The following is a 14,941-nucleotide window of genomic DNA, read 5'->3' on the forward strand; positions in this document are numbered from 1 at the left end:
TTAAACTAGTACAACATTGAGTGTGGAATGCTACCAAGTCAGAAGCATCCTGTCCCCCCTTTGCACTAGTGTAAATGACTGCCCAAGAAGATGCAAGTACAACACCTGTCATCTTGGTGATCACTGGGGACTGAGCCCAGGACTTCCAGAGCTTAGCCCATCAGCCCTGGCGACTCTCACGATTTCATCATGAGACTTGTGATATTTGTTGATCCTCAGCTCCTGGAATCAAGTGATTAGGTGAGAATCTCAGCTTTCATTTAAAAAAAGTAAAAGTTTCTAACCCTAAAGGTTGCAGAGAAAAAGGTCAAAATATGACCCAAGTGTACCCTAAAGCAGTGGTTCTCAAACTAGGGTTGCCGCTTGTTCAGGGAAAGCCCCTGGCGGGCCGGTTTGTTTACCTGCCGCGTCTGCGGGTTCGGCCAATCATGGCTCCCACTGGCCGCAGTTCACCGCTCCAGGCCAATGGGGGCTGCAGGAAGCAGTGCGGGCTGAGGGACGTGCTGGCCGCCCTTCCTGCAGCCCCCATTGGCCTGGAACGGCAAACCGCAGCCAGTGGGAGCCGCGATTGGCCAAACCTGCGGACGCGGCAGGTAAACAAACCAGCCCGGCCCGCCCAGGGCTTTCCCTGAAAAAAGCAGTGGCCCTAGTTTGAGAACCACTGCCCTAAAGGCTCAGAAACCAGAAGCCGAATAAAATGAGGCCCTACTTGATTATTTTCTTAAAACTCATTATTTTTAAACCTCATGATTTTTTGAGGCTTGACTCATGATTTGTGAATGCTTGGGGTTGGCAATACTGTTGAGCTGAAGGAATCAGCTGCAATCTAAAGCAAAGTCATATCCTCTTTGGATCAGGCATGGGGACGAGTACCTCACGTTGGACTACCTGTATTTGAGGCAGGCAGAATCAGAGCCCCTTTTGGAGACTGGGGCCTTTCTGTTTCCAAGCAGCTGTGGCTTTTCCTTGTGAGGCTCTTTTTCTCTGTTGAAGTGGCAGTTAGGCTCCAGGACAGTGACTGGGCCCCTTCGCAACTGAATTATTTTGCACAAAGCATCAAAGTGAATTTGGGGGACCATCAGCTTGTTTGACAAGCCAGGCTGCTGTCACCATTGCCTGCTGAAACCTGGAGTGCTGGAGAAGGAACAATCAAAGCAGTGACCTTGGCAAGGACTGGGGTTAGATTACAGGCATGATTAAATGCTGAGAAGAAGGCACCGGAGCTGCTATTTGAATACCTGTTTACATGTAGGATAATAGATGGCCACCCATTGACAGCCAGGCTGTAATTCACTTCTGGGACTCTGGAACTCTGATGACACCATAAACTATGAGAGGCAGAGCTCAGGCTGCTCACACAGGACAGCAAGTCCCTGAGAATGATTTACAGCCATGGACTCACTCTGTGGCTGTCTAATCTATTGTCTTTTATTGCAGACAGCACCAGGAGAAAGTATTTTTTTTTTAAATTGTTTAAGGGAACACTGTAAACTCACTTTGATCTGCCAATGAAACCTTAAAATCCTTTGGTATGAGCAGGTGGAGGAGAGAGGATCCTTTGGAGTCTAATCTGATCTTATCTGCTGGCCCCACTCCACTGGAGTTAATGGAGTTACTCCAGCAGAGGATTTAGCCCCTAGGATTTCATTTGTGAATGTGCATTTTCAAGGGGGGCAGAGGGAATGACAAAATAAGGCCCCAATTCTGCAACTGATTCTGTGCAATTTGACCCCTGCACCTGTGTGGAGCCTCCATTGAAGTCACTACGTGGTCAGTTGCAGAATTAACCCATGATTTTATGGGCTACCAACCTCACCCCGCCAATGTCTTGTCTGCACTCGAGCAACTCTGAAGCAGCAGTTAATACCCAGAGAATTCGTCTGGCTGTTACCCTCTTAGACGCCCTTCCCAGGTCTGGGCTGTGCGCCCCCTTCAGGTTCTGCAGTTACATTAGCAGCCACTATGCCAGAGTGCTGGTGGCGAAGCTGCCCCTGCAAAGAGATAATGTGCTTTCTGCGCTCAATGCACAGAAACATGGTTTCATTGTAAACAACTTATTTGTATCAATAAAGTTTCAGATTTTTAGAGTCTTTAGACATCCCCCATAGGATTGGAGGATTATTTGTCCTACGCTCACCATGTGCTGCTGGAATGGGCATACCTTTCACCAATATTGTCTCATTCTTTCCTCATACTCCCCTGTCTGTTATCCCATCTGTTGTCTCTTATCTTATATTTAGACTGTCAGCTCCTTGGTGCAGGGACCATCATTTTGTTCTGTGTTTGTACAGCACCTAGCACATTGGGGTCCTTGGCTCTACAATATTTCATATAATTAATAATAATAATAGTAAAGGTGCAGAACTAGAACACTGGCACCTGACCCTGCCAGAGCTCTGACACCAGAATGTCAGTTTCTTGAATTCAGAAAGGTATGTGATGGGAAGATTAGTACAAACCACAGGATCAGCTTGTTTCCCTTCATTGCAGCTCTTTAGTTTAGTAGGAGTAAGGAAAGTAACTGAAATACTTCCCTGATAGATTGTATTTTCTAAATGGACAACCTACCCGAATTCTCAATCACTGATGGACAATCTCCACTCATTGATATATTTTGCTTTCCAACTCTCTGTACAAATCTTCATGGGTGATGTACCCAAGTCACAATACAGTTTAGATATTAGAATCTGAATAAAAAAATTATTCACCTAAATTTGTTTTTAAAAGTCATATGATACATAGAGTACATAATCAGCAATAGCCCAAACTAAATCTGGGTATAGTACTTAGATTATCCACAAGTACAGATATTCTTTTCTCAACCTATGTATTACATATTTTTTTAACATGCGCTTTAATAAAATTTTTAGGGCTGAAAGGTCCTTTATCAGTAGACCTGCCTAGTCAAGCAGATTTGATGATCTCTCAGGTTTTTCCATCTTTAAACTGATCCTAAGAACGTGATAAGAGAGATCTAAAAGCTCCAATGTCTTGGGAAGTAGCTGAGATCTCTGCAAACGAGCATATTAACTGGGCAATGGGAAAGGAGAGACATAAATAGGGAATGTTTTGTTGTAAGGAGAGGGAGAATAGTACAGCTGCTGAGCTCTGCTTTGTGAAATAAGTTGTCCGTGGTTCTCTCTGTTGAAGGAATGAATGCAAACACTTCTCAGATCTTTATAACGAGCATTTTCCCCCAAACTCTGGGGGAAAAAAATCACTAGAAGGCTGAGACTGGAAAAGAATGTTTTGGGAAGTAGAATTAAAAGAAGTGTTTCCAGTAGATGCCTGGCTGTAAACTTACAAGTTATCATTATTAATCTTTTGAGCTTCTTTAGGGCCTTTTATCACAAGATCATCAAGTGCTTTACAAGCATTCCCTCATGAACAATATCATTTGGTGGAGTGGGGTAATTTGCACTGAGGGGTTATGCCATTGGATTGGGACTCTGGAATCTTGAGTTCAGTTTCTCGCTCTGCTATAGGCACCCTGTATGATCTTATTCCCCTATTCTAAAATGGGGCTAATGATACTTCCCTACCTCACTGCAGTTGTATTCGGATACATTTATTGATGATTGCAAGGGGCTCAGAGCGTGTGGTATGAGAGTCAATGTTCCCCTGCAACAGGACTCAAGGTCTGCTTATATAGCCCCTCTTCACCCTCCCAGCCTGGGCGAGGACTCTCCTCAGTACTCAATATGCCTCTTCGGGGTCTAGCTTTTCCTTCAAGATGCTATTGCACTTTTCTCAAGGCCCTGGTCTGTGAAAACCCCACCCTGGGAAAAACCCCGTGTAGATTTCCACATCCCATTGCTGGGAATGACTTGTGGCATTTTATAGAAATATCCCTCTGTCTAAATGTTTAGCATCATTGCAGCTTGATTAGCAACCAGGCCCTCCAATTCCCCCTTGCTGTAATGATTTCCCTTTATGGAAAGCCACGTGGCAACTCCTTAGCTCATGACTAATTGTCCAAGGCCTTCTGATGCTGAAATAATCCATAATTGCTTAATCTATCTGGGCCTGTGTGGCAAGGGAGGGAAAAGCACTTTAGAGAGATCAATCATCTAAAATCATGGAGAGGCATATTGGCACCCAAGTTGCTGCCCATTCCCAGCTGAGAGAAATGTGGTATTGTGAGATAGACTTCTCCTTTCCCCGTAGCTTTTTGATCCTGAGAGAGGTTACCCCAGAAACTGTCACTGCTCTCTGCTTGTGCTAAACCCAGATAATAGCATTTGGAATTTCCTCCACATAAATGATACCGCTACCAAACAAATTACCTTCTCTCCTCTCCCAGCTCCAAACCCCAAGTGACAGATCGGGCACCATGGTGGAGGGGGAGAAAAAATACTTTGTGGCTTGTACCCTGATCTCCTGGGATGGCCTTAAAAAAAATACTGAGTTCCTAAACAGCTGAAAAAACATAAAATGCTCCATATACTCTCTATAAACAAGCAGTTAGAGAAATTCAGGCTGGAAAACACTTGGTGGAATAGGGTCAAGCCTCTCATATGAATCAAATTAGTGGCTGCTCAACTAGCACCACAGTACATTAGGCTTCAGGGACGAGGGAAATGCAGCTATTTTCAAGGTTACGCTTTTCCTCCCCACCTGATCTACTTGCTGCTGGGAGATCTTGGTCATTTAGAACTGCAGGTCCCTCTGGGTGGATGTTTTCTGGCTTCTGCGGCATCTGAAGAGGAGAAACCCTGCCATCTGGGAGAGGGTGTAAAGGTTATTCGTAGTCCTCTTGCATGATTACGAAAATATTTACTTTGAAATAAAAGGAAAGGGTGTGTGTGAAAAACCTCAAGGAAATTACAAATGGGGTCTGTATGGGGACATTGATCACACTAGCTGCCCAGCTGGACACTCTATTCCAGAATAAGAATATCCACACAAGTTATTCCAAAACAGCTAAGTAACTTGCCCAAGGTCACTCCTGGAATCTGTGGCAGCCCCCAGAATTGAACTCAAAGTCCAGAGTCTCAGGCCACTGCCATAATCCCAAGATCTTCCTTCCTTTGACAAGAGAGCTCTCATACCTTTTACCTGGGGACTCTTGGCCTAGCAATGCATTGTAGGGATTTTTAAGGCACCCATCTCTGTGATAGCTGAGCTATGCTGGGTTCCTGAGTTTTAGGTGAGCTGGGGCTGTTGTCTTGGGTAAGCCTTGTTCCTTTATGGGTTTCAGTCCAAACCACATGAGACTGGTTTGTTTCACATTATTATGAGACCAGGCAAAGAATGACGCCCTCAGCCGACTATTGCTCTGAATTTTTATTTAAACTCTAAATCACAGGGTCCACAAACCAGCAAGGACCACAGCGTAAAAAAAACAAAACCAAAAGCATTGCCATACCAACTAATAAAGCCAGGGACACTACTTAGACTGTGTGTAGAAGGAGGGTCATATTTTATTTGGCCAGAGACAAAATGGCAGATGTGCCTTTAAGGTAGTGATTTTAACAGTCAGTTCCCTTGACTTATCTGAGGTTTGCGTGTTGATGTTGTTCCCAGAACAAGGTGAGGACTCTTGCTCCCAGAAACCTCATTAAAATGATTATCATGTGCCACAGAGATCATTTTGCTTCAATTATAGTGAAAAAACACTGATTTGCTTCTCCTCTCTGACCCCGCCTACCCCCCCTTCTGTCCCTGTCAAGGGCCAGACTTAAGGCAGTCAAGGAAACGAATCCAGATGCCATTAGCAATCAGTGTGGAGGAATTAAGAAGAAGCTAATTTCAAGGCAGCATGAGAAGTTTCAGCAACGCCAATCATGCAAGCAGCAGTGCAGCTTGTATAAGAGTCATGAAGCGACAGAGCAGGATGCAAATGGAACAGACTGCTGGATTCAAAGGTTGTTGCTGGGAGGTCAATCCTGCATGGTGCTGAGCAGAGCTGGGCAAAATGTTTCAATTGATACTCTTTTGGGCAAAAAATGCAGATTTGGCAGCCCAGAAACATTTTGTGAGTTCATGTCAGCTTCATCAAATCGTTAGTGCTGGAAAAAAAGAAAAATCCCCAAAAGTCAAAATGTTTTGTTTTGACATCTTCTGAAATGAAATGTTTTGATTTTTCTGTTCAAAATGACCTTTCATTTTGAAATTCCTTTTCATTTTAGTTTTTTAAAAATATTCCGAGGGGAAAAGGTTCATTCGATCTGAAATGGTTTTTTCCCCCCAATTTTTTGAGTCAATGAAAATGAAAAAAAAAAATTGTTTTGGGTCAACCCAAAACTAAATTACTTATGACTTTTCAGAATTCCCAGCAAACTGAAAAAAATCAGGTATTCGCCCAATGGTAGCGCTGAGCACCTGGCGTGGGAGCCGAAGGAATGTCTGCATCACACCGAAGAAGCAGGCCCAGGGCTTGCATTACAGATGACACATCTAAGAGTGATGGGTGGAAGCTCAGCAAAGGTGGAAGATGTGCCTGAATAGCATGGGAGACATGCAGATGATGAGGGCAGTATAGTTGGCGGGACCGTCTCCCAGAGGATGTTGTGGCAGTCCAGTCACTCAAAATCAGACTGAACACAGCACTAGAGAGTTATAGGGGAGAACTACTCTACCCTAGGTCAATAGAGAATGGGCAGTTTGGTTTCCCTAGCTGTGCAGCCTTTGCCCATACAGATAAACCCTGGGTTCTCTTTATTGATTTCTTTATTTGGGGGTGGCATACTTCTGCAGTGCCCTTTGATCTCCTTTAAGGACCAGCTTTGCCAGACACTAAACAAAATGAAGTCACCAGTCATCATCTTTCCGGCTACATTAAACCTCGGTTCGGGCAACGCGGGACCAGCTTTGTTTCCTGTAGTAAAAGCAAAGTTAAGCATTGCTCTGAATGCAGCGAGAGTTCCTTGAAGCTGAAGTGTTCAATTTTACTCCACCAAGCATCCAGTATAATCCATTGAAAGGGCACTGTCCTTCAGGCCTTTCAGCTGAGCTGACAGCTGCCCACTGATTAATTGACAGGTTAAAAAGATTGATTCCACATGTCAGAGCTGTAACCCTGCCAGAACAATACGGCTGTCAATTGGGCTGTAAAACAGACGCTTACATTAACAGCCCTGACAGCAGCAGCACATGAACACATGCACCTGCCTTTATGGAGAGCCTAAACACACAGCCGTGCAAAGATTAATCATCTTGAAAGCAACATTGGAGGATCAAATAAATGTTTCTGCGGTGGAAAAGTGGCGCAGTGCTGACTTGGCATGGATGCCGCCTACAGATGGTGCCCGGCGGGCAGCCAAGAAGGACACTGGGGACTGAGGGGTGGGGTCCACAGTTGTCATCAATGTTTCAGTTATTATCTTGGCCACGTGTCCTCCCCTCCCCAACACACTCAGACTCACACTTCCCCTACACCAATATATGCTATATACAGACAGGCACAGCTGTGTACTGTATAGACAGATTCACCCAGGTGCTGTACCCTCACAAACAGACCCACACACTCTCACAAACATATGCTGCACACACAGACTCACTCATCTACTCTCTACACAGACACACGCTCACTGACAATCAGCCCCCTTTAAGGTTTCTCTGGTTCAACACCCAAAAACAGAGCACACAAAATCACTAGTCACATCTGAAAAATCCTGGCTACCCTACATACATGCCCTTATTCATACTCACATATACATATATTATACACACACACACACACACCCATTTATTGTACATGCACTGACCAAGCTCTCCCTAACATAAACATAACAGGTACCACATATAAATAAACATGTACCCACAAACGCTCCCAAACACACCCTGGGGGTAGGTCTACACTTTGAGCTGCAGAAGTGATTCCCAGATCAAGGAGACATACTGAATAGAATCAGAGGGTCCTGTGGCACCTTTAAGACTAACAGAAGTAGTGGGAGCATAAGCTTTCGTTGGTCAGAGCTTATGCTCCCAATACTTCTGTTAGTCTTAAAGGTGCCACAGGACCCTCTGTTGCTTTTTACAGATTCAGACTAACACGGCTACCCCTCTGATACTGAATAGAATGCATTCACAGCAACACAAGCTGCAGGAGGGACTGGCTGCCCTGAGTAGGTATCCATCCGAGACCCTCCTGCCATTCGCGTGGCCAGTTATGCTCTATTTTTAGTGTGACAGCACTCAAGCTAAGAATCACACTCCCTGCTCCAAGTGTAGACACAGCCTCAGATGCAGGCACACTTTGCAACAGTTACAGATAGCTGGGCTGTAAAGTTGGTATAAAGCTGTGTCCAGCAGATGGCACAGTTCAGAACAGCCAATGTACAAGGGCAACCATGCAAGGGATTAAAAATCAGGATGCGTGGGTGAGTCACTTCTCCCCTCTCTGCATCATTTTCCCTATCAGCAAAATGTGGATAATTAATACCTATCTTGATGGACTGTTTCTAAAGCACTTTGAGATCCTCACTTGAAACCACTTAAATAATATTGGGCAAATTACACAGTAAAGGTGAAATTCACCCCGGGCAGAGGAGCCTACACAAGGCCTAGATGTCACTTATGCAACACTTAGACCCCGATGCAGAGAATCAGCAACAGACATAAATATCTTGAGGGCTTGAGGTGGTTTAAGTGTCCTGGAACATGGATACACACTGAAATTAACATTCTAAATTTAAAAAAACTTCTCCCACCCAGTATTCTGAGGAATGAAAAAATCCCCTACACTCTAGGGAGATAAAGAAAGATTGAATCCCAACCAAGGTTGGCTTTGCCAGAAGACGTTTCAAAGCTTTTATGGTGAGATTCAATACAGATATACAGAGATCAATTATCTTAAAAGCAGCAAGGAGGTCCAGCAAATATTTCCAGCTTTAAACAGGTTTATTTCCATCTGCACTTATCTGTGCTATTTAAACTCCATTGCTTGCAGTTAATCTTTTGTAATGCAGCATAAGAGGGCTTATTTACTTTCTAATGACATCAATTGGCCATAAATATTAGACATCTAAGGTTCGCTGGAGCTATAGGGACAGATTTCCATTCCTACTTGACATTTGACTATTTGCAGAGCTTCCTTTCTGTTTGTTCTTGTGTGACTCACTTATCGGCTGTCATAGGCCCCTGTTCGATTTATTTAAATTGAATGAATAAGTACATTAGGCAAAGCTGTCAGGAGAAGAGAGAATGAGAACTCACAGGGATGAATGATAAGTCAACAAGCTGCAAGGGAGATTCTTAGTAGAACTGCACAAATCAAAGTACTAAATAGGAGGAACGGAGGCAGCAAGGTGACAAGAATTTGGTATGAGCGAAACTATAGATCTCAGGGTAAACAGAATCTACCGACCGTAATCTATTGGACACGGTGGAACATTTGTTCTGCATGCCATATATTCAAACTAACGATCGTTGTAAAACCAAACTCTGAGCACTTTTTCGCAATACTAATAGTTATGAGTTATTATGAGATCAGCATCTCCAGATTGCTATCTGACACTGAGGTGGGAGCAATGCAAATATTCAGATATCTAATTGCTTTGGGGGATAGTTTTCATTTTTCTTTTCATCTTTGCTTGATACTTAACTGGACTAATTAATTATGGGAGAATGTATACAATGGACCTTCCAGCTTTGTTTGCATTTAATCTATTAGGCATGAGTCTGAGGGGGGAAAATGCACCTCAGCCCATTCTGCCCTCTCTGATTATTATTGGAATATTATTGTATTATTTTTATTGTATTATGTATCTATTTCATTATTATATGTCATTATTTGTTGCATTGCATGTGGGTAATATGCTTTGTGCTGAACAAGACTCTAAATTTAAAGATCATCCCTGTCCCAATGAGTTTTTAAAAGGCAGACCTAGAAAAGGCAGGAGGCCTTGGGAAATACAAAGGAGGAGGCTCACTGAGGCACTGATTCCACAGAGACTTATGCACATGCTGACCTCCATTCACTGGGAGTAGTCCCTTTGGAAGCCATGGTGTGTAAAGTTAAATAGGTGCATATGTCTTTGCTGGATTGGGGCCTTAAAGGTTTGTTGAGGGATAAAGGGATTTTTTGCTGTTGTTATTATGAACTCACAACGTGTGGACACTGCAGAAAAGGAGAGTTTTAACAAGGGATCTGAGGGAGGATTTGGATTCTCACTCCTTCATTCTCCTCCTAATTATCACTGAATCTGAAGGAAATTCCTTTGGTTGCCTGCCAAGGAGCTAAAGACCAGCAGTTTTAACCCTCAACCCCTCCACCCCACACACACACATGAAAAGTAGCGTATTCACCTGGTGCCTTTGACACTGAGATAGACCATTTCCAGAGGCCTGGCACTGCTGTGCCATGTGTTCCCACTTACCAGGGCCCTGACATAAGAGAGCCTACGTCATCCCAGTGTCCTATGCTATATCTCAGTTCACATGTCATTAAATTAGGCTATGTGAGGAGGAGCAGGTCTCCAGCTCCCATACTGAGCAGTCACCTCTTGCTGGTGCTAGAATCCACTTCCCTAATGGATTAAATTTACCAGGTGGGAATGACGCTTCTGTTGGGTTGTCTCTGGCTGCGACAGGGGAACAACTGTTAGCCAGCTACATAAAGATCATCATACTTTATCTCATTCTCTAGCACCTTCCATCTGAGGAGCTCGGAGCACTTTACTAACATCAGCTGAGCCTCACAACACATCCTATGGGGAAGGAGGTCAGTGTTATTATCCCCAAGTGTAAACTGTGGCAACTGAGGCACGACAAGGTGAGGTGATTTGCCCAACTCATGGGCATCATCTGGAAACAGAACCAAGAGTCCTGCTCCAATGGCTAGAGTGTCCCATAGTTAGATAGGGACTGGGAAACAGGAATCCTTCAATCTTGCCCATTCACATGGAATATGAAGGAGACTAACTTGAAATGGGGTGGACCTGCACTCAACTTACCATAGATTAATAGTCAGAATGAAATGGGTGCCATTGTAGGTGGAGTGCAGATGTAATTTGGCTCCTGCGTATTGCAGATCCAAACCATTCGGAATGACAATGGAAGGTGGTGGAAGTTACCTCCAATGAGCTGTAGTATTGCATCATTCACCCACTGCATTATGACAGCTGTTCATCTCCTTTTGAAATATCCACTGCTGCTAGAGTTGGAATACTGGGCTAGCCAGGTCAACGGACCTCTCTGATGTGTTTAGGATCAAGTACCTTGAGTAACTGCCCCAGAGCTGGGTGTTCTGTGGAAAGGGCATCTTGGATTTGTGGGAGGCTGGGAAGGAGGGAAGAGCTGATCTCAGAAAGCTGGACACCAGCAAAAACAAAATTAAAAATAATAAACTCCTTAGTAACTTTAATATATGGTGCCTGCGATTTTTTTATAGTTCAATGAGTAACCGGACGAGGTTGAGAAATGCAGATGGGTTGGGTCAAAAGCTATAAATCTAAGGAAAGGGAAGCCTAATAAAATAGTTTGAAAATCACCCTCTATGCCTTTGATGGGTTAGGCTGGGTGGGTCAGAACCCAGTTCAGTGCCAGGATTATAAGAACCTAACTTCATTCCACCGGTCGCTTTGTTGGCAAGCCAGCAATTTAGTGTTTCACCAAAAGACAAACACCCAACGATTTAAAGCAATAGCAGTTTATGTTCACTAGAGCTATGCCCAACGGTTCCCATGGAGAGCGGGAAAACTAGTGAAATGTTCTCCTTTCACCAGCCTCCAAACTGGGAGGAAATAAAGTAATAATAATAAATAAATAATAATAATCAGATCATCCTCATTCGAATCCCTCTTAAGGACCCACTTCTACTCTGCTGCTTATACTAATGGAGCTGCCTTGCATAAAGATTGCCTATTGTCGTTCCTCTGCCCCGAACCTCTGCCCGCCTGTTCGTCAGCCCTTACGTTGTCAGCTTCCCGGAGCATAGGCTTCCCTTCTTGAGAATGTGGAAAGCGCCTAGGCACCATAAATGAATAGTAAACAATGCTATGAAGATGATGATTTCTGCCCAGTGCAGTGGCTTCAGTAGAGTTATGTCAGCAGAGACTCTGGCCCACAGGTAGTGGGGGGAAATTTGTCAGCAATAACACGCTGTTCTCCTATTGCTGCTATGCCATCGCATATGCCCCTGGAGAGGGGGACAGTAAAGGTTACTTGTGAGTGACACTTGCTGCAGATTTTTAAAGGTAATTGAAATAGGGGGGAGATAGGCACCTAAATACCAGCCATTCGGGCCTACAAGTGGCGTCGATCCTGCCCTCTGAATGTGAACAACCAAAATTTGACATGCAGTTTTTTGAGGTGAACAGTTCTGGGCAAGTCAAGTCTTGGTGTGAGCCAATGGTGGAGGTACATTAACGATTCTGGCAATGTCATGTGCGATGAGGTCTTTGTTACTTCCAAAACTTGGCCAGCTGTGAATTCCTGTGAGAAGAGCCCTATTCATGGCACAATGGTATTCCCACTTCTGACCTCAGACGGCTGCTTAGGTATCTGAATGAGCTAAAGTGGGACCACCAAAAATTGCAGACACAAGAGACCAAGCTTTAAAACTGTGCCCCATGGTGGGGCAGAGCCAATCATTATTGCAGCAAGTGTATTATAAAGGAGGGGAGGGGTAGTAAAAGCATCACAAGACGATTACTCCTTCTTCTGGTATAAGCCAGTATCAGAGCATATCCTCTTCCAATATGGCAAATTCTATGTTACTTTATTCCAACATTCACCTAGGACTAGGGTTTTCATTACACTTAAGTCCAGTAGCCCTTACAAACATCAGGCCTGAGTCACCTCCAGCTTGGTGTAACTCCAGTGGGCCAGATCCTCAGCAGATGCTAATCGGTTTCAATGGCGCTGTGCTCATTCACACCAGCTGGGGATCTGCCCCATTGACTCCAGTGGAGCTAGACCTGCCTGATGCGTATATAATGCAGTCATGAATCAAGCCCTGAACACACATCTAAGGCTAGTGTGAGAGTGACCTAGTCCTTTGTTAGCCCCCTAAACCCCCTTTGCCTTGGCCTGCAGCTGAGGAGCCTGATGTAGCATCAGCATTTTACCTTCTGGGTGGGCCTATAGAATCTCATCCTCACTTTTCCTTACATGCGCCTTTCCATTCACGGCAGGTTTTTGTTTTTCACCTTTTAACCTCTGACCCCCTTGAAACCTTAATTGGCTGAGCACAGTAAATCAGAGCTGACAGTGGTTGAATAGCAGCTGATCAAAATCATTTATTTTCAACTCGGTGTGCTGCAGGCTTTACCCTACACAACTTTTGTGGGCATCCTCAACAGTTCCTTGCTCACTCTTTTTCAGGGCCACCCAGATGGGCGGGGGGGGGGGCAATTTGCCCCAGGCCCTGCAGAGGCCCCCACGAGAGTTTTTCGGAGCCCCTGGAGCGGGGTCCTTCACTCTCTCCAGGGGCCCCAGAAAACTCTCATGAGGCCCGGGCCCCCGGAGCTTCTTCTGTTCCGGGTCTTCAGCGGCAATTTGGCGGTGAGGGGTCCTTCCACTCCAGGACCCGCCGCCGAAGTGCCCTGAAGACCCGTGGCGGGGGGTTCTCCCAAGACCCGCCACCGAAGCGCCGGGTCTTTGGCGGCAATTCGGCGGGGGGGGGCCGCCGCCAAAGACCCCAGGCCCCCTGAAACCTCTTGGCAGCCCTGCTCTTTTTTCCTAAGGAATTAACTCTTGTTTTTCTAATTCTTTAAAGCTGAACTTCCCCCAACTCCAAAAAATACCCCAGTCTCCATTTTACAAGCCCAGCCTTATTTATCTCATGGACCACTTGTGCGGTTCCCTCAAAGGGAAGGGGTTTGTAAGTGCTACAACTTGCAGCCTGCATCGATTTAAAAAAAAAAAAAAAAAGCAGCGAAGAAAAGTATCCAAGCTCCTCATTCCATTTTTGTAGCCTAACTACTCATCACATCATTGTCTGAAATGGATAATTAAATATTTAGGTAACATGATAAAAAAACTGTGAAGTGCAGGGAATATCCATCATGCTTAGCTTGGAAGATGTGGCATCCCCTGAGGGACAGAAAGAGTGTGGGATCTCTCTAGGTATGCTCCATGTCCTAGAGCATTTCCCAGGGGTGGGTCAGAGAAAGTCTGAAGGGTTCCTGTCAGTGGGAGGTAGTGTAGGATTAGTAAATAGCAGGAGAGAAGAGGGTGGCTTTTATTGCTGATGGTCTCATTCGGAGAGGCGCTGAGTCCCTTATGAGAGGTGGTGAATGTCCTCAATCCCCACTGATGTCAATAGAGAATAGGAGTACCTCACAGGATTAGGACCTGAATGTTCAGGTTTGGAAGCTTCTTCACTGGAGGTTTTCCAAAGGAGGCTGGAGCCATCTGTCTTGGATGGTTTAGACACAACAAATCCTGCATATTAGCAGGGGTTTAGACTAGATGGCCCTTGCGGTCCCACCTAACCCTACGGTTCTGTGATTCTATGACTTGCAATCTGAGTGCAGGTAGACTGCTATGTGCTCCACTTCTATGTATGACACAAAAGCACCACCCGGGAAAAGCTTGCAGGCGGAGTGAGCAATTTCCCAATCTTAGGTATTTAGAGTGCTGACTACTTGTATGCATCAAATTAAAACCAAATGCACAATACAAATATCTTTGCCATTCTAGTGAAGGGTTTTCAGGACAACCACATTCCTGTGATAAATCCCATCATGTGTTTTAACACACAGGCTAACAGCTATTTCCAAAACACCCCCCAGTGATGAACAGACAAAATCTTGGGTATTTGGACATACGTATTATTTTGTTTATTTATTGCACCATAGCCATGCATGAGAGGGCAATGTGTGTTTAGTCACTTCTCTGGAGCATTAACTCATCATGGATGTTTCCAATCTGAACGAAAATAGACAAACTATGCAATTAGCTGACACACAATTCTCCAGGCAACATAATGGGGCCCCACAGGGATGGAGTGATTCTTCTGCACATAAACAGATTATGCAACAAAGCGATATAC

The sequence above is a fragment of the Trachemys scripta genome, chromosome 2 (genome assembly GCF_013100865.1).
Source record: "Trachemys scripta elegans isolate TJP31775 chromosome 2, CAS_Tse_1.0, whole genome shotgun sequence".
Classification (NCBI taxonomy): domain Eukaryota; kingdom Metazoa; phylum Chordata; order Testudines; family Emydidae; genus Trachemys; species Trachemys scripta.